This window comes from Zalophus californianus, chromosome 14 (assembly GCF_009762305.2).
Source record: "Zalophus californianus isolate mZalCal1 chromosome 14, mZalCal1.pri.v2, whole genome shotgun sequence".
NCBI lineage: Eukaryota > Metazoa > Chordata > Mammalia > Carnivora > Otariidae > Zalophus > Zalophus californianus.
Window position 1 is genome coordinate 8,100,080 of NC_045608.1, and position 19,189 is coordinate 8,119,268.

At 41.9% G+C, this 19,189-nt stretch overlaps 1 protein-coding gene and 1 non-coding gene across 7 annotated transcripts in view; one reads left to right on the forward strand and one right to left on the reverse strand.

Moving 5' to 3' along the window:
• The window catches only part of IFT81 (intraflagellar transport 81), a 190,409-nt gene that overhangs the window by 804 nt on the left and 170,416 nt on the right, over window positions 1-19,189 (forward strand). For all 6 annotated transcript variants that reach the window (XM_027576872.1, XM_027576868.1, XM_027576867.1 and 3 more), the window contains exon 2: window positions 133-221. The gene's annotated coding sequence lies outside the window, so the exon portion shown is untranslated. The remainder of the gene's footprint in view (window positions 1-132; window positions 222-19,189) is intronic.
• TRNAE-CUC lies at window positions 3,034-3,106 on the reverse strand. Its single transcript has one exon. It is a non-coding gene; the product is annotated as a tRNA-Glu (tRNA).

The window sequence follows — 19,189 nt, forward strand, 5'->3', positions numbered from 1 at the left end:
TTGAAGCCAGGCCACAGCCCTACTCCAATTCAGATGCTTCCTTAGTTAAAGGAGGAGGGAAGAAGCATCCTGAGCCAGGGGAGGGTTTCTGTGGCCATCCTTTCAACTGAGGAAGTTTTATCACAACTTTAGGGAGAATTGGAAAATAAAGGGAAGTGGAGGAAACGCCCACGATTCTACTCCTCGAACATAATTTTCCACGTTTGTTCATTCCCTTTCAGGTATGTTTTCAAAGATATATTTTATATTGAGTTTCATTAATGCCTTCAATAAGTATTAATAAGCACCTTCAATATGCCCGGCCCTGTTCAGTTAACAGAACAAGCCCAAACAGCCTGCCTTCGTGGAGTATAAATTCTCACAGGTAGATGTGTATAAAATTTTAGTTTGTAAATCACAGGCAGTGATGGTTTTTTTTTTTTTTTTTCCTGGTTCATACTACTAGTGTTTTCTATGTTATTGCAGACTTGTCATAATGATCATTTTTAATAAATGGGCTGTTTCTTCCAGAGAGTATGCCATGATTTTCCTAACCGTTCTCACCTGATTGCTTCTAGTTTGTGGATCCTATGTATAATCTTGGATAAAGTATTTTAGTTCATTTCCTGGATGTGAGGTTCCTAAGCCGCACCACCTTGTTTTTCCAGATGAAAAAAGTGAATAATAAAATTTGAAGGAAATAGACAGCATCTGTCTCTAGAGATGGAATTGTTGAGCTAGAAGGAAGACTAGAGCTGCCACCTGGCTCAGTCCAAAATGGTCCTAAGAAAAGGTGGTGATTAAGTTTAAGTGGGATTTTATCCATTCATTTGACAGATATTACTGAGTGCCTGTTGTGTGTTTGGCAGTATTCTTGATGCTAGGGATGTGAGGGTGAACAGGCAGATGAAGTCTCTGCCAAAATTGAGCTTGGTGCAGTTGGGAGGGCTTAAATTCTGTGTAGAAAAGGAAATATATAGCTGCTAAATTCTCATTGGAAGGGGACTTAAAAATTCTTTCCTTAAGAGCCAAACTCAGTTCCAGCTCTTGTTAATATTTATCCCACAGTAATGAGATGGTCCCAGCCTTACAAATCTTGAATTTAAATGGTTTGCATGTGTTTTGGGGGCGCCTGGCTGGCTCAGTTGGTAAGCATGTGACTCTGGATCTTGGGGTTGTGAGTTCAAGCCCCATGTTGGGTGTAGAGATTACTTTTTTTTTTAAAAGATTTTATTTATTTAATTGACAGAGAGAGAGAGAGAGAGAGAAAGGGAACCCAAGCAGGAGGAGTGGGAGAGGGAGAAGCAGGCTCTCCTCCGAGCAGGAAGCCCGATGCGGGGCTCGATCCCAGGACCCTGGGATCATGACCTGAGCCGAAGGCAGTCGCTTAACCAACTGAGCCACCCAGGCGCCCCGGGTGAAGAGATTACTTAAAAATAAAATCTTAAAAAATAAATGGTTTGCTTGTGTTTTGGAACAAGGCAGGTAGGAGAAATGTATAAGTAAGTTTTTCTAAACTACTAGTTGCTATTATATCCTCAGGACCAATGAGAGAAGCTGATCTTGAAAATGATTAGGAAAAGAAAGTTACTTCATTCATATTCTTGCCCTTACTTTATCTGTTTTTAAAAACAGCTTTTTTGTGGTTTAATTGACATATAAAAAACTGCACATATTTAAAGTGTACAGTTTTGTAAGTTTGACATATATATATGTACACACACACACACACACACACACACACACACACACACACACCCATGGAACCATCACCACAGTGAATATACCCAGTGTACTAGCCAGAGTAATCTTAGTTTGTATAAAGTGAAAGTAAATGCTGATTACAGCTGGGACTTTTCCCATACCAACATCTTTTTTTTCCTTTTTTTTTGAAGTTAAGCAATTGTTTATAAAGATTAAAAGACCATCTCAATTAGGAAAGTAAAACATGTTCTTTGTAACAAATTCGAACAATACAGAACTGGATAAAGCAAAAAGTGGGAGTCCCAACTCTCCCTACAGAGGTAGTTTCCCTACTTTAAGTCCTATTAAGAAAGAAAAATTGCTGCCAGTTCTTTTTTGTTATTTCTGATTTTTGTTATACTTATTGAAAGATTTCCTTTGGGGGCATCTGGGTGGTTCAGGTGGTTAAGTGTCTGCTTTCAGCTCAGGTCATGATCTTGGGGTCCTGGGATGGAGTCCCACGCCCGGCTCCCTGCTCAGCGGGGAGCCTGCTTCTCCCTCTCCCTCTCCCTCTGCCATTCCCCCTGCTCATGCTTGTGTGTTCTCTTTCAAATAAATAAATAAAATCTTTATTTTATTATTTTTTTATCATACAAAGCTGCTGTATGGATTTTTTATTATGTTCAATTAGCCAACATATAGTACATCATTAGTTTTTGATGTAGTGTTCAACAATTTGTTAGTTGCGTATAACACCCAGTGCCCATCACCACACGTGCCCTCTTTAATACCCATCACCCTGTTACCTCACATACCTACATCTTAATCACATGCAGTTGCATATTTGTCGTACGTTTGACTGTAGTTGCTGAACAACCATGGGAATTTAGTTTTTAAAAAAATGAGATTTTCAGTAAAGGTGCCGAGACAATTCAATGAGGAAAGAATAGTCTTTTCAATTGATGGTGTTGGAACAACTGGATATCCACATGCATATGATGAAGTTGGACCCGTCTTTCTTACCATATATAAAAATTAACTCAAAATGGATCAAACACCCAAGTGTAAGAGCAAGACCGTGTAAGACTCAGATGAAAATATAAGTGTAAATCTTTGTGACTTTGGATTAGTCAGCGGTTTTTTAGACATGACACCAAAAGCACAGGTGGGTGACAAAACGAAAAACAGAAAAAAATTTAAAAACTTTTGTGCTTCAGAGGACACCGTCAAGAAAATGAAAAGGCAACCCACAGTATGTGAAAAATACTTATAAAACATGTATCTAATAAGGGTCTAGTATCTTAAATATCCTAAGTAAGAGTCTAACTCTTTTTATTCTTTTTTTTTTTTTTTTTTTTTAAGTAGGCTCCACACCCAGTGTGGGGCTTGAACTCATGACCCTGAGATTGAGAGTCACATGCTCTACCAACTGAGCCAGCCAGGTGCACAAAGAGTTCTTTAACTCTTCTAACTAATCAGTAAAATGACAACCCAATTTAAAATGGGCAAAAGATTTGAATAGCATTTCTACAAAGAAGATACCCAAATGGTCAATAAGAACATAAAAATGTTCAATATCACTAGGGAGATGTGCATCAAGATCACAATGAGATACCACTTCATCTGCTTAGCATGGCTATAATTAAAACAAGGGACAGTCAGAAAGATGGAGAAATTGGAAGACTCATACACTGCTGCTGGGAAAAATAAATGGTGCAGCCCTTTTGGAAAACAGTTTGGCAGTTCCTCAAAATGTTAACAATCACCATGTGATCTAGCAGTTCCATTCCTGGGTGTACTATATGCCCAAGAGAATTGAAAAGATATGTTCATGCAAAAACTTGTGCATGGATGTTCACAACACCATTCATAATAGTCAACACGTGGAGATCCCCTAAGTGTCTGTCAGCTGATGAATGGAAAAACTTGTGGTATGTCCAGACAATGGAATATTACTCAGCCGTAAATACATGCTGCAATGTGCATGAATCTTGAGAACATGATGCTAAGTGAAAGAAGCCAGGTACAAAAGGCTACATATTCTATGATTCTGTTTATATGAAATGTCCAGAATAGGAAAATCCATAGAGACAGAAAGTCAATTAGTGGTTGCCTAGGGCTGGGGGAAAGTACAGTGGGGATTGATTACTAATGAGTACGAGGTTTCTGTTGGGGGTGAGGAAATGTTCCGGAAATTACATGATGGTGAGAGTTGCAGAATCCTTGTGAATATCCTAAAAGTCACTGCACTGTACATTTCAAAAGGGTGGCTTTTATGGTGTGTGAATCATATCAAATTAAAAAAATAAAAAGGGGCGCCTGGGTGGCTCAGTCCTTAAGCGTCTGCCTTCAGCTCAGGTCACGATCCCAGGGTCCTGGGATCGAGCCCCGAATCGGGCTCCCTGCTCAGCGGGAAGCCTGCTTCTCCCTCTCCCATTCCCCCTGCTTGTGTTCCCTCTCTCACTGTGTCTGTCTCTGTCAAATAAATAAAATCTTTTAAAAAAAGAAGAAAGAAAAACAGGGAGTAGATAATCAAGGCCTCAGAAAAAAACAATGTGTGTACACAATAATGGGGCCAAACCTCAGGTTGTTTCTTCAGAGGGGAGCACCTCAGACCCTTACACAGAGCTGAGCTTTGCTTTTTTATTTTTTTTTATTTTAGAGAGAGCTAGAGGACACGAGTGGGAGGGGCAGAGGGAGAGGGAGAGAGAATCTTAAGCAGACTGCGCTGAGCGTGGAGCTGACGCAGGGCTTGATCTCATGACCCTGAGATCACATCCAGAGCTGAAACCAAGAGTAGGGTGCTCACCAACTGTACCACCCAGTTACCCGCACAGAGCTTATTTTTAATTTATTTTATTTTATTTTTTTTTAAAGGTTTTATTTATTTATTTGACAGAGACAGTGAGAGCAGGAACACAAGCGGGGGAGTGGGAGAGGGAGAAGCAGGCTTCCTGCTGAGCAGGGAGCCCGATGTGGGACTCGATCCCAGGACCCTGGGATCATGACCTGAGCCGAAGGCAGACGCTTAACCGACTGAGCCACCCAGGCACCCGAGCTTATTTTTAATTTAGATTAAGTTCAAACACTGGATCATCTGGTTCCTCCATTGCACGCTAAGCCAGTTTACCACAACACTCTTCCTCCAAAAACTGCCCCTCCCTCACAGATGTGGCCCCAGCAGCCATTTTTATACTATGTGACTTTATCAATTGAACCACATAGGGAACCTAACCCAAAAGGGCCAATCGGATTCTCTCCTCTGGTACTGTGGCACTGGGAGAGAAGCAGCCCTTTGTTCTCTGCAAATGACTAGAACTGAGTTGATAAAACCTTCCAGTTGTGGCAGAGTCATGTCCATGGAGAAGCTCAGCAGGGGAGTCTGCAGAAACAAAAGAATGAGAAGATGGGCAAAGGGACACAGAGGTGAGAGTGACTAAGAAAATGGCCTCTTCAGTTTCTACTGGGTTTCTGTTTCCTGTTTCTGCCCCCTTGTTTCACTTTTGCCCCCATACCCTGATAATAAATGTTCATTTTTCCCCCTTAAGCTAGTAGGCTTTGAAACTTAGAATTGAAAAGACTTTGGCTATGGTCCTAGGTTCCCAGAGGTGAAAAATGTACTGTCACTGGTAATGTGGGCATTAAATATTTGTGTGAATGCAGTGAATTAAAGGTGGGAGGCCCTGCCCGAAGCCAACAACATGAAGAGCAGTAATAATTAAATTAATAGCCCATAAAAACAAACAAGTCCCTGTGAAAAGGGGAGCCAGGAACTCCAAAAAGCTCGTCAGTCTGGGACCGTTTATTTGAGAGGCTTGTAGTGGCTGACCTCAGTGCACCTGAGGACACCATTTGGTTATAGCGCGGTGAGAATGATGTTACAATGGTTGTGAGCCACAAAAGGCTCATCAGATAAAGCTGTATTCTTTATTTAGGAGTATCTTTAATGGAAAAAAAATGTTTAAATGAGATGTTCAGACATTTAAAGATGTAAGATTCACTTATCTGGCACATAGACATTGTGAAGTACATCATTGTATAACATAATGACAGATACATCTAGTCCAAATGTATGATTATATATACCTCCAGAAACAGCATATGCTGGGGCGGCTGGGTGGCTCAGTCATTAAGCGTCTGCCTTCGGCTCAGGTCACGATCCCAGGGTCCTGGGATCGAGCCCCGCATCGGGCTCCCTGTTCAGCGGGAAGCCTGCTTCTCCCTCTCCCACTCCCCCTGCTTGTGTTCCCTCTCTCTCTGTGTCTCTCTCTGTCAAATAAATAAATAAATAAAATAAAATAAAAAAGAAAGAAACAGCATATCCCCTAAATAAATAAGTTGGTAGCAAAAGTGAGGAATAAATTATTTTATAATTTTGCTGTTTCTTTCCCTGGGGAGTCCTTGAGACTAAAGCTGTTATGGAATATAGAAGAAAAAAAATCCTGACTCTTCTCTAATAGGCCATGTGCTGATCACAGATAATCCGCCATGCTAGATCAGTGGATTTCAACCCTATCTGACCCAGTGTCCCTTTAGCAGGAACTGTTTTCTAAGATCTCGTTAGGAGCTCTGAAAGAAATTAATATGCACTGTAATCTCTCCACACTCAAATATGTATATACATGTAGATGTTTATATATATATTTAGTTTGCATTTTCATAATTGATACTGAGTTTTTCACGTGCTTATTGGCCAATCTGTACATCTTTGGAGAAATGCCGGTTCAGATCCTTTGCCCATTTTTCAATTGAGTGATTTGCCTGTTCAGAATTTAAGAGTTCTTTATGTATTCTAGATATAATTCCTTATCAGATGTATGCTCTGCAAAAGTCTTCTCCCATTCAGTGTGTTGTGGGGGGATTACAGTATTGAAATGGAGAAAATGGGAAATATGATATTCTTGCAGGTGAACTGGATCTGTTTCTATAACTGTGTTTTAAAATGGCCCAGCACATTTGATATTTGGTCTCAGATGTAAAAAAGACCTCGGAGACCACACCCTTTGGAAGACAGCAGAGGTAGGGGATGGATAAGGGAAAGAGCTGTGAACTCAAGAGGTGATGGGGCAGTTGTGAGATCGATCGACCTGTAGGGACTGGGTCTGCTGTCACTGAAAACAAGGTATTCAGGAATGGATCCTGTGTGCCAGACACTGGGATGTGATTATTTACTTGTTGTGCATCCTTAGAGCTGGTAACTTCTTGGCAGTGTGTTTCTTTATATGTCAAATGGGGATCAGTGTTATTGTGTCAAGTATGATATTGTCTTTATGACAGTAATAACAATAGCCGAGATACTGTTAAATGCTTTCTAGGCTTCATTTCATTCAGTCTCCCACAAAGCATGAGGTAGGCACTGAGGAGTACAACAGACTTTGAGAGCCCATACAAGCAGTAGGGTCAGGATTTGAGTCCACGTTTGTCTGATTCCAGAATCTTTGCTCTTAACTATTTCATTACGTAGCCTTCAGATGCTGTGAAGTCATTTTGTTTGCTCTAAATCATTGTCTAATGTTATGTGGGATTGTTTTTATGGTTCTATTACCTGCTGTGTACCAAGAGTAAGGGATAATGAGGATTATGGGGGTCAACTTGAAATAGGAGAAATCTTGTTTGTAGAGATGATAGTTATTGGAACCCCATATGTTTTGTCCTGTTCCCTGACATTAGCATACAATGTAACAAAATATCTTTTCAAATTTACTTACAAACTATTAGATTCTAAATATCTGGAAGATTATACAACAAGACTCAGGAAAATAAGACCCAGAGATATGGTCCCATTAGTGTCAAATCTGGTAACTTTCTAAGATGGTGTCTTAATGACTGTGGGAGGCAGAATAATGCTCCCCATTCCAGATACCCATCCTAATCCCAGAAACCTGGGACTTTGTTACCTTCTGTGGCAAAAGGGACTTTGCCAGTGTGATTAAGGGTTTTGAGATGGGGAGATTGTCCTGGATTATCCAGGTGAGCTTATTCACAAGGGTCAAAAATGGACAGGAGGGGCTGAAGCATCAGAAAAGGCCTGTGACAACAGCCGCACAGGTCAGAGTGATGCGATTGCTAGCTAGAGGCCATGAGCCAAGGAATGAGGCTGGAAAAGGCAATAGGTGAATTCCCTCTAGAGCCTCTAGAAGGAATGCAGCCCTGCCAAGGCCTTGATTTTAGCCCACAAGACCCATTTTGGATTTCAGACCTCCAGAACGATACAATAATACATCTATGTTGTTTTAAGCCACATAAATTAATACAGTTACTAACTCCATAGAAATATTATGAACATAAGATTCTTAATTCAGATTAAGCTAGAAAGAATTTTATTTACTGTCAAAGACTTTAGTCGGTAATCTCGGGACAGTTTGGTTTGTTTCCTTCTGGGAGGATTTTGGTGTATGTTTTTCTATGTACACTCAAATACGTGGCAAGGGACCAGGGCTTGAGGGAGAAGTGCAAAGCTAACTCAGTTAGATAAATGATTATCCCCCAACAAAACAAGTTTTATAAGCACAGAAAAAAAAATCACCCAAACAAAATGAGAGCTTTAAAAAAATTCAAGACCATTTGTGTGAATTTGAATTTTTTTCTCTTAAAAAATAAGTGGAAAAATAAAGATTTTTAAGAGTAGAAACGTTTGCCTCATTTAATGGTTTTGTGGTAACTAGGTGGGAATCCTATTCAGTGGTAGGAAAAGATACTGTGGTAGGTGATGTAAAGAGACAAAGCCTGCAAAGCATGTACGTTTAACTTGAAAAGTTTACAGTGATTTGAATCCCACTGAGGATGTATATGGTACAACTTAAAGCGAGGGAGGTAAATCCTTAGGTGATAACCATCCCGGTTTGCCAGGGACTGGGATGGAATTTTCAGTGCTAAAACTGGGGAAGTCCCCTGGCAAACAGGATGAGTTGGTGACCCTCAGAGGACTAAGTCAGCTAGCTTCAGGAAGGCTCATGATAGCATGGATTCTGAGCCAGGCCCCCACGGGCCACAGACACTGCTTACCACACGCCTTCCCCCTCCCCCCGCCGGTCCACCCCAAGCTTCACTCTTAAGAGACTTGTACTGGTTAAACTTGAATTAGATCTGTTAAAAAACAGAAGGGGCTCCTGCAAGAAGCAGGGACGCTTTCCAAGAAATGTAGCCTCTAAACCTGACTTTTCCTGATTTTACATCAAACAACTTCAAGTCTACCTGGAAGTCTGAATAAAAATGAAATAGAACAATAGCAACAACAAAAGGCATCAGGGGTGTACTTTTTATGTGACTTGTCTCATAATAAAAACCCAACTTTGTGCTCTAGTGAGGACAGTTTTCTGGAAAATACAGACTGTGTGTTAATCTTTCCCAGCCCCCAAGGATTATTGTATTGTATTAGCCAGTGAACAGTCTCTAGCAGATCTAAATCCAACACAATGGAATCCAGGTTTCTTTGGCAAAAGAAATAGCACTTTCTATTCCAAAAACCACCTACCTGTGAGTGATACTTAGAACCCTATTTTACAGCTGAGTAAAAGCTCAGTCTCATTAGTGTTTGATAAAATACTTTGAAAATGTTGCTTTTTTCTCGTTATTATGCCCCCGTCTGTCATAAGAGATTTGGTAACAATTGGCGGTTAAGGGAGAACGAAAGCACAGAGGAAAGGACTTGTCAAACTCCAGAAACATCGACCTGATAATAACATTCGGAACTTCTGTTGTCTGGATGCAGATAACAATAATCTCTAAGTTCATGTAAGCAAACCGCAAAGCCTTCTCTTGGGATTTTCCCAGGGTTTTTCTGTCATTAAGTGTGGTCCCTGACAACTGTCTATCTGAGTAGTCTGACAACTCTCAAGTGTTAGGTGTGTGTGATGTGAGCCGTGTTGAGATACATGAGGTGTGTGGTATGCCCTGTGGGTTAGCTCAACTAAGGAAGTGTTTGTGGAGGGTGGCATATTATCTTTTCAGTTGCTTCCCCTTTTCTGGTTTTATCATTTTTCTGTTAGTAGAACATTAAATGGGAAGTGGGGTGATAAACTGCAGTCATCTTCTTTGGGTCAGCTGATGGTAAATGTTGCCTTTCCTGCCCGGAGAATTATCCAGAAGGCTCATCTCCTGCTCCTTGCAATTAGCCTCTTTATTAGGGGTGGGACCCAGTGGCCTCAGCCTTCTCTTTGGCCCAAACCTGCCATTTGGCTTTGGTTTTGGTCTCAGCCTCTGGAAACCCAAGTAGTCATATGACCACTTCAGCATCGTTTTGGGCCTCTCTGAACTTGTATGCCATCATGAATGTGGGATTACATAAGTAACCATCGTCTCCAATCAGTATAGATGCCAGCAGTATGAATGAGGCTTGTTATTGCAATGTTGTTAATACGTTAATACTCACTTTTGAATGTAGGTGAGCATTCCAATTATAACTGGAATGAAAAAAGTCTCCTTAGGTTCTTTATATGTTGAAATTTTATCAGTAGTTTAAATACACATTTAGATTTATAACTAAAGTGAAATGATCGAAATGATTTTATTTTCCAAAATAATAACTAAGAACTCTCAAATAGTTTAATAAAAAAAATTGATGGACAGACTATTAGGAGAGATTTTTGGTGATGAGGTAATAATTTGAATAAGAATAAAAGGCCTAGGGGCGTCTGGGTGGTTCTGTAGGCTTAGCTTGATTTCAGCTCAAGTCATGATCTCAGGGTCATGGAATCAAGGCCCGTGTCCGGCTCCATGCTCAGTGGGGAGGCTGCTTGAGTTTTTCTCCCTCTCCCTCTGTCCCTCTACCACCTCTCTTTCTCTCTCTAAAATAAATATAGTTTCTTTAAAAAAGAATAAAGGCCTAAAGATTTTAGAAATTTAAAATATGAGTGAAGAAAGTCTGTAACTTACTCTTGAAAATATTCAGAAAGTATCTTCAAGCAGTATGCAGAGCTTTAGTTTATGGGATCATTTCTATGAAATTACATCATCATCATCATCAACTCAGTTTTCAAGTACAGAAGTTGAGGAGGACATGTCTTTACCATGTTGATATAGTATCTAGAAGAAAGGAAAATTTGATAATTTGATGGCAATATCACTATCAACAGTGCCCAGTTCTGGCAAAGCAGCCAGAAGTATCTTAGCTCTCTCTACCTTTGAACCATTTAAAGTGAACATCTAATTAATATCCAGATGTTCAGTGGAGCAAATCACAGGGACAGTCCTAAGGAATCAATGTTCATATATTATAAAAATCAAACTTTAAAATCTGATTAGTAAACTACAATAATAAAATTGAAATAAAAAACCATTGGAAAATCTTCAGATTTTTTTCTTGTACTTATGGCAGTGATATTGGGCTGTGGTTACTGATTTTAGCGCTCAGCCATTTGGCCAAATGTTCATTTGGTGTGTATTGTGTATGGTATGTATGTGTATTCACATAACATAACATTAACTTTTTTTTAAAGATTTATTTATTTATTTATTTTAGAGAGAAAGAGCATGAGTGTGAGGGACGGAAGGAGAGGGAGGGAGAGTCTTAGTCGACTTCATGCTGAGCCCGGAGCCCAACATGGGGCTTGATCTCACAACCTAAGCCGAAACCAAAAGTTGGATGCTTAACTGGCTGCCACCCAGGCACCCCTAAAATTAACTATTTTAAAGTGAACAACTCAGTGGCATTTAATACACACATAATGTTGTGCATCCACTGCCTTTGTCTAGGTCCAGATCACTTGTTATCCGCCCCCAAAAGGAAACCCCACACCCATTAAGCAGCAGTTCCCCATTTCCCCCTCCCTCCCAGCTCTTGGCAATTGCCAATCTGCTCCCTGTCTCTATGGATTCATCTAGTCTGCATATTTCATGTAAGTGGAATCCTACAACATATGACATTTTATGTCTGGCTTCTTTCATTTAGCATTATGTTTTTGAGGTTCATCCACATGACAGCATGCATCAATATTTCACTCTTTTTTATGGCCCAGTAATATTCTGTTGTATGGATATATCACATTTGTTTATCCACTCATCAGCTGATGGACATTGGGCTTGCTTTTACCTGTTGGCTAGTGTGAATAGTGCTAAAATGAACACAGATAGTCTGAGTCCCTGTTTTCGATTCTTGCAGTATACACCTAAGAGGGGAATTGCTGGGTCATATGGTTATTCTATGTTTAAATTCTTGTGGGGCCACCAAACTGACTTCCCTCCTGTTATTCTTCATACCCAGGATGTATGCACAATTGTGGCCTGCTGAGCCGGAAATTCATAGTTTCTTTGAGTGGCTCCCAAGATAACCAAGGTGTGGTAACACCGTGTCACTGGCACGATCAGATTCCAGAGACCTTTGCCAGGATTCCTTTGCAGTTGTCCTTGTACCTGGGCAAATCTGCTGAAGACAAACCAAAACATCTGTGTTGGGAAGAACTTAACCTGACCTCGATTGTGCTGGCTTACTGGGGACATTCATCTGTGCATTCATCAAATAGTTATTCAGCATGTAGTGTTTATCTGGAACCAAATAGGCAAAAATTTCTGCCTCAAGAAGCTTACATTCCAGTGTCAGGAGACAGGCAACAGACAATAAAACTAATAAGTAGGGGCAGTCAGAGAAAGCCACGCAAATTTATTAGCCCGTGGTTGTTTATAACTCTCTATGTTTAAAAAAATTTCTGTTGTGACTGTCATTATGTTCTGTAGTTTATTTGCTTCTTTTTCTTAGACACACATCTCTGACAAGACTTGTCTTTTTACTTTTTTTCACCGAACCAGCTTTTAGTTTTTTTAGTTGTCTCAGTTATTTGTTATTTCATTGATTTCTGCCCTGATAGTTATTGTTTCCTTCTTGTTTCTTTTAGTTGATTCTGCTGCTCCTTTTCCAGTGTTTCAGGTTGAATGCTTGGCTCCTACCTTGTTAACCTTCCTTGTTTCCTGACAAATGTATATAAAGCTATATGTTTCCCTTTAAAATAGTGCTTTTGCTGTGTCCCACTGGTTTTGACATGTGCTGTTTTCATTATCACTCAGTTTTACACATTCCAAAAGTCATTTAGCAGTGTGTTATTTGGTTTCCAAATAGTTTTAAAATCCATCTTTAAAAAATGAATTTTTCATTTCATTGAAATGCAGTTGGAGGACCTAGTCTGTATCATATTGATCATTGAAGCAATTCACGTCTGCTTTTGTACATGTTCCATGTGCACCTTAAAAGAATGTGCATTCAGGGCTGGGTGTTGAATTCTCTATATGTCTGTTAGCTCAAGGGAGGCCCTCTCTAAGGAAGTACATTAGAGCTGAGATCTGAATGCCAAGAAGGAGCCAACTCTCTGAAAATCTAGGAAGAAAGGATCCCAGGCAGAGGAGATAGCAAGTGTAAAGGCCCTGAGGTATGAGCAAGCTTGGTATGTCCCAGGAGCAGAAAGAGGGCAGTATGAATGGAGTGTAGTGGGCAAAGAAGAGAGTAAAGTGAGCTAAGATCCTGAGAGGAAGTCAGGCGCCAGATCAAGCAGGGCCTCAGAGGCCATGGAATGGACTTTTTATTTTATTTTTATTTTTTAAAAGATTTATTTATTTGAGAGAGAGAGCACGCGGGGGGGGGGGTGGTGAGGGGAAGGGGTAGAGGGAGAGAGAGTCCCAAGCAGACTCCCCACTGAGCGTGGAGCCCAGTATGGGGCTTGATCTCATGACCCTGAGATCAGGACCTGAGCCAAAACTAAGAATTGGATGCTTAACCAACTGAGCCACCCAGGTGCCCCATGGACTTTTGATTTTAACTAACACAGTAGATTCACTGACCACTTACCAGGTGCTGTGCTAAGCACTTTATATAAGGTGAATGTCAAGTACAAATTGATCTCATTTTATTTTTTTAAAGATTTTATTTATTTATTTGTCAGAGAGAGAGAGCACAAGCAAGGGGAGCTGCAGGCAGAGGGAGAAGCAGGCTCCCCGCTGAGCAAGGAGCCCAATGTGGGACTCGATCCCAAGACCCTGGGATCATGACGTGAGCCGAAGGCAGACGGTTAACCCAGTGAGCCACCCAGGCGTCCCTGATCTTATTTTATACAATGGAGGAATCATTTTGATATTAAAAGTACCTTAGTGATCATATTTAGCCCTGTCCTTTCCTTTTGTAAATAAGAAAACTGAGATGAAGTCTCGACAGTTCTCACAGCTAGTTGTTTGCGTCCCAGCCTCTGGACATCCTGTCTCTTTGATACATAAGCTCCTAAAAAGGAGGACTCCGTTTTTATATAATTTCATTGAAATTTTATTGAAAGGAACCTTATCTTGTTAGGAACACCTCTGTAAAACAAAAATCACTTTCACCCATACTATGTACTGATTTTGTACATCTAGATTTCTATTGATTGGATTTATTTCCAGTAAGTGCCCCACAGGGACTCCTTCCTCTCCTAAAACATTCTGCTCACTCTAATTTTACCCCTCTGCTTCAGGTTGACATTTGGATGTGTTTCTGTGAGGCAGCAGCTTCACCGCCCTTTATTCTCCTGGGGGCCACCTTCATTTCCAGACCGACCCATCCCAGCCCTTTTTTGATGAGGCCTCTGTGGCACATTCAAAAGCCTCCACATCACAGAGACACTTGGTAATTACCCGCTGGCACTGCCTGGCTGCATGAGGGGTTTCCCACCTCACCCTCCTTCAAGGCCAAGCCACTCTGCTCTCCTGGCGCCCCAGGAGCAATTGTGGATGTACCCTGAGCAAGCAAAGCCCAATCAGGTGCTGTGCCAGGCAGTCCTCACACCGAATGGCCACAGTGCACATTTCATGCCTGCCGGCCTAAGGAGCCTGACTCAACAGAGGGTGCCATTGTGAACCTTGTCCTGGAGTGCTTTATCTGAAGTTGAAGGTAGAGTTATTCCCAACAGAAAAGGAGACATTTTTTTCCCTGATGGTGGATGGCAAAGTCAATGCCTCAGGCAAGGTCAGTGCCTGAGTTCCACGCTAAAAAAGCCAAAGGTAAGATTTATATCCACCAAACACGGGCTTACCCCTTCTTCCTTGCAAATCCTTGCAGATACAGTTCTTCTGGCTTGCTGGCCCTGCTGGGGATCTCCACTGGAATATTTTCTTACAAGACACATATTAGGGGCGCCTGGGTGGCTCAGTCCTGGGATCGAGCCCCGAGTCGGTCTTCCTGCTCAGTGGGAAGCCTGCTTCTCCCTCTCCCACTCCCCCCGCTTGTGTTCCCTCTCTTGCTGCCTCTCTCTCTCTGTCAAAAAAAAAAAAAAAAAAACCACACACACACAAAACAAAACACATATTATATGCTTTTGGAGGGTATGAGGAAATCTGAACAGCAAGCTGGCCTCAGCCTTCATTTGAGACTCAGATGAAAAAAATGTCTAAATGTTGCAAAGAAAGTACATATTTTTAATGCTATAAAGAAATATCTGCATGAGGCACCTGGGTGGCTCAGTTGTTAAGCATCTGCCTTTGGCTCAGGTCATGGTCCCAGGGTCCTGGGATTGAGTCCCGCAATCGCATCGGGCTCCCTGCTCCACAGGAAGCCTGCTTCTCCCTCTCCCACTCCCCCTGCTTATGTTCCCTCTCTTGCTATGTCTCTCTCTGTCAAATAAATAAATAAAATCTTAAAAAAAAGAAATATCTACAAAATATAAAAATCACACAGTTGCCTATGCCTTATTTTTGTTTTTGGCAATTTAAAAAATTGTGGTAAATGTACATAACAGATTTTAACTATTTTTAGTTGTACATTTCAGTGGCATTAAGTCTATTTACAATGTTGGGCAACCATCATTACCATCCATCTCTAGAACTTTTTCATCATCTCAAATAGAAGCTCTGTACCCATTAAACACTTTCTGTTTCCCTCTTCTGCTAGTGTCTGGTAACCTGCTTTCTGTCCCCATGGATTTGCCCTTTCTGGATATTTCATGTAAATGGAATGATACTGTATGTGGCTTTTTGTGTCTGACTTCTTTCACTTAGCATCATGTTTTCAAGGTTCATCCATGTTGTAGAATGTATCAGAACTTCATCCCATTTTATGGCCAAAGAATATTCCATTGCATAGATATATCCCATTTTGTTTATCCACTCATCTATTGGTGGACACTGGGCTGTTACCGTCTTTTGGCGGTTGTCAGTGGACATTTATGTACAGGTAGCTATTTGAGTCCCTACTTTCGATTCTTTTGGGCATATACCTGGAAGTGGAATAACTGGATGCTATGGAAATTTCACATTTAAGTATTTGGAGAACCACCGAGCCCACGCATTACGTCTTATATTCAAAATATATTTGTCACAATTAAAAATAAAGAAGGGAGGGGTGCCTGGGTGGCTCAGTTGGTTAAGTGTCTGCCTTCTGCTCAGGCCATGTTCCTTGGGTCCTGGGATCGAGCCCTGCATCGGACTCCCTGCTCCGCGGGGTGTCTGCTTCTCCCTCTGCCTTTGACCCTCCCCACTGCTTATGCACTCTCTGTCTCTCAAATAAATAAATAAAATCTTTTTTTAAAGATTTTTTTATTTGTTTATTTGACAGAGAGAGACACAGTGAGAGAGGGAACACAAGCAGGGGGAGCGGGAGAGGGAGAAGCAGGCTTCCTGCTGAGCAGGGAGCCCGATGCGGGGCTCCATCCCAGGACTCTGGGACCATGACCTGAGCCGAAGGCAGATGCTTAACGACTGAGCCACCCAGGTGCCCCTAAAATCTTTTAAAAAACATAAAAAGAAAGAAGGGAGGTGTATTTGGTAGGGCTGTCATAACGAAGCACTACAGACACCACAGACAGGGTGGTTTAAGCAATAGAAATCTGTTTCCTCACGATTCTAGAGGCTGAAAGTCTAAGATCTAGGTGTCAGCTTCTCTCCTTGTCTACCCCCATAACTTCACATGATTTTCCCTCTGCACCAGTGCCCTAATCTCCTCTTCTTAGAAGGATACCAATCAGACTGGATTAGAGCTCATTTTACCTTAATTACCTCATTGAAGACTATATCCCCAAATCCAGTCATGTTCTGAGATAATGGGGGTTAGGACTTCAACAGTTGCATCCGTGGGGGGGGGGGGGCAAAATTCAGCCCGTAACAGTGGGCAGAGAGCCAGCCATAGCATAGGCCATTTCTTCATTGACTTCCCCAAACAAACCATGGTAGAGAAAAATCTAAAAGATGGTTTTTAATCTTGATTTTTGGATTTCAGGAAATGCCACTGACCTTTTCTAATATCTTTCAATTGATTTGTCATTATCCATGGCATATTCCAATGAGGAATGAGGCGGCCCTTCTTTGTCTTCCTTTTTTTTTTTTTAAGGATTTTTATTTATTAGGGACCCCTGGGTGGCTCAGTGGTTAAGCATCTGCCTTTGGCTCAGTTCATGATCCCAGAGTCCTGGGATCAAGTCCCGCATCAGCCTCCTTGCTCAGCAGGGATCCTGCTTCTCCCTCTGCCTGCTGCTCTCCCTGCTTGTGCTCTCTCTCTCTTTGATAAATACATAAAATCTTTAAAAAATATATTTTTAGGGCGCCTGGGTGGCTCAGTTGGTTAAGCGACTGCCTTCCGCTCAGGTCATGATCCTGGAGTCCTGGGATCGAGTCCCACATCGGGCTCCCTGCTCAGCGGGGAGTCTGCTTCTCCCTCTGACCCTCCCCCCATCTCATGTGCTTTCTCTCTCATTCTCTCTCTCTCTCTCAAATAAATAAATAAAATCTTTAAAAAAAATAAAAAATATATATTTATTAGAAAGAGAGAAAAAGCGTGTGTGAGCATGGTGGGGGGAGGGGCAGAGGGAGAGAGAATCTCAAGCAGATTCTCCACTAAGCACAAAGCTGGATGTGGGGCTTGATCTCACAACCCTAAGGTCAGGACCTGAGCCAGGACCAAGAGTCAGACACTTAACCGACTGAGCCACCCAGGCACCTCTTCTTTGTTTTCTTAAATGTACTTTCAGGATTAAAGGTTTTTAACAAATACTATCTTTGCTGGAAAAAAAAAAAGCTCTAACTAAAGGCTCACATTCTCCTTAAGGAAAAATGTTATGCAGTTGTGTTCTGTCTTGAACATCTCTCAGTATCATTTGCTGTCCTTCTTTGACATCATTTTAAGTTACTGCATGCAGCTCTGTTATATGAGTGTGCCGTAATTTATTGGACCAACCCTCTTTTGTTGGACCTAAAGCAATTTAACAAAATTCTTTCTTGGATTCTTTCCTTTCTTCCTGTCACCACCACCAAATTAGTAGTCCAGGTTGCTTACTGAATCAGTCCTCTGTGATCCCAGCCGACCTCCTAAAGTAATCTCCCTTCCCAGGGTTTCCCTCCCGTCAATGTCCTCATGGCTGCCTGAAGGATGTTCTTTTTTTTTTTTTTTAAGATTTTATTTATTTGTTTTTGAGAGAGAGCGAGAAAGAGTGAGCATGCACACAAGCAGGGGGAGCTGCAGGCAGATGGAGAAGCAGGCTCCCCGCTGAGCAAGGAGCCCGATGTGGGACTTGATCCCAGGTCCCTGAGATCATGACCTGAGCCGAAGGCAGATGCTTAACCGACTGAGCCACCCAGGGGCCCCTGCCTGAAGGATGTTCTTAAGTCACCACTTTCCTCGTGTCCCCTCTCAGCCCAAGAATGGCTCCATCTTGACTTTGCAGTTGGTCCACACACTTCCGCCTTTTTTTTCCCCCCCGAGGATTTTCTGCACATCAGTGTCTTTTCATCTTCATCTACTTTCTTCCCATTCTAGGGAGCCAGCCAGGTCTACCAGTAATTTGAGCACATACCGTACTCATTTCTTCCTGGGCCCGGCTTGTGCTGCTGTTCCTTCAAGACGGCGTCTTCTCCTCCTGCCAGACGATGTGTCTGGCCTCTTCATCTGAGGGGGGCCCGCTCATGTCTCGAGAGCTTCACAAAACCCCCTGTGGTTACTCTTGCCTATATGGATTTTGCCTTTCTTTGCGCTTTTGGTTCAGTGAGATGGGCCCACACAGTTCATGAAGCAGTAAGAAAACAAGGCTTTGTCCTTCCCTGGATAGACTTAGAAGACAAGGACCGTGTTGTAAATGTCCCCATCACACTGACCGCCTGACAGTTCTTGGAACACGCTCACTTGTTTTCCCACTTCAGTGTTTGCACTTGCTGTCCCTCTGTTCCTCCAGCTCATCACAGCCAGTTCCTTCCTGACGTTCGGATCTAGCTTAAATGCCACCTCCTCGGAGAGGCCATCCCTGACCCCTATCAGAAGTAACCCCATTGTTTCTGTCATGGCATGCTGCTTGTTTTTCTTATACCCTTTACCCCAAGCTGTTCTCATCTCATTTCTTTATACATTGCTTGCCCACTTTCCCCACTGCACCGAACCTCTTGGAGAGCCTGGCTTGTTCACTTATTTATCCCTAGGACCTTCACAGTGCCAGGATGCTCAGTAAATGTTTGCTGAGTGAATTAATGAAATTAGATGGAATGGGGGCAGAGAAGGGGGACAGGGACGTGGAGACTGTCACTTGGATTTCTGGTTTGGGAGATTGAACTGATGGAAATACTACTAACTGAGCTTGGGATTTCTGGAGGAGCACCT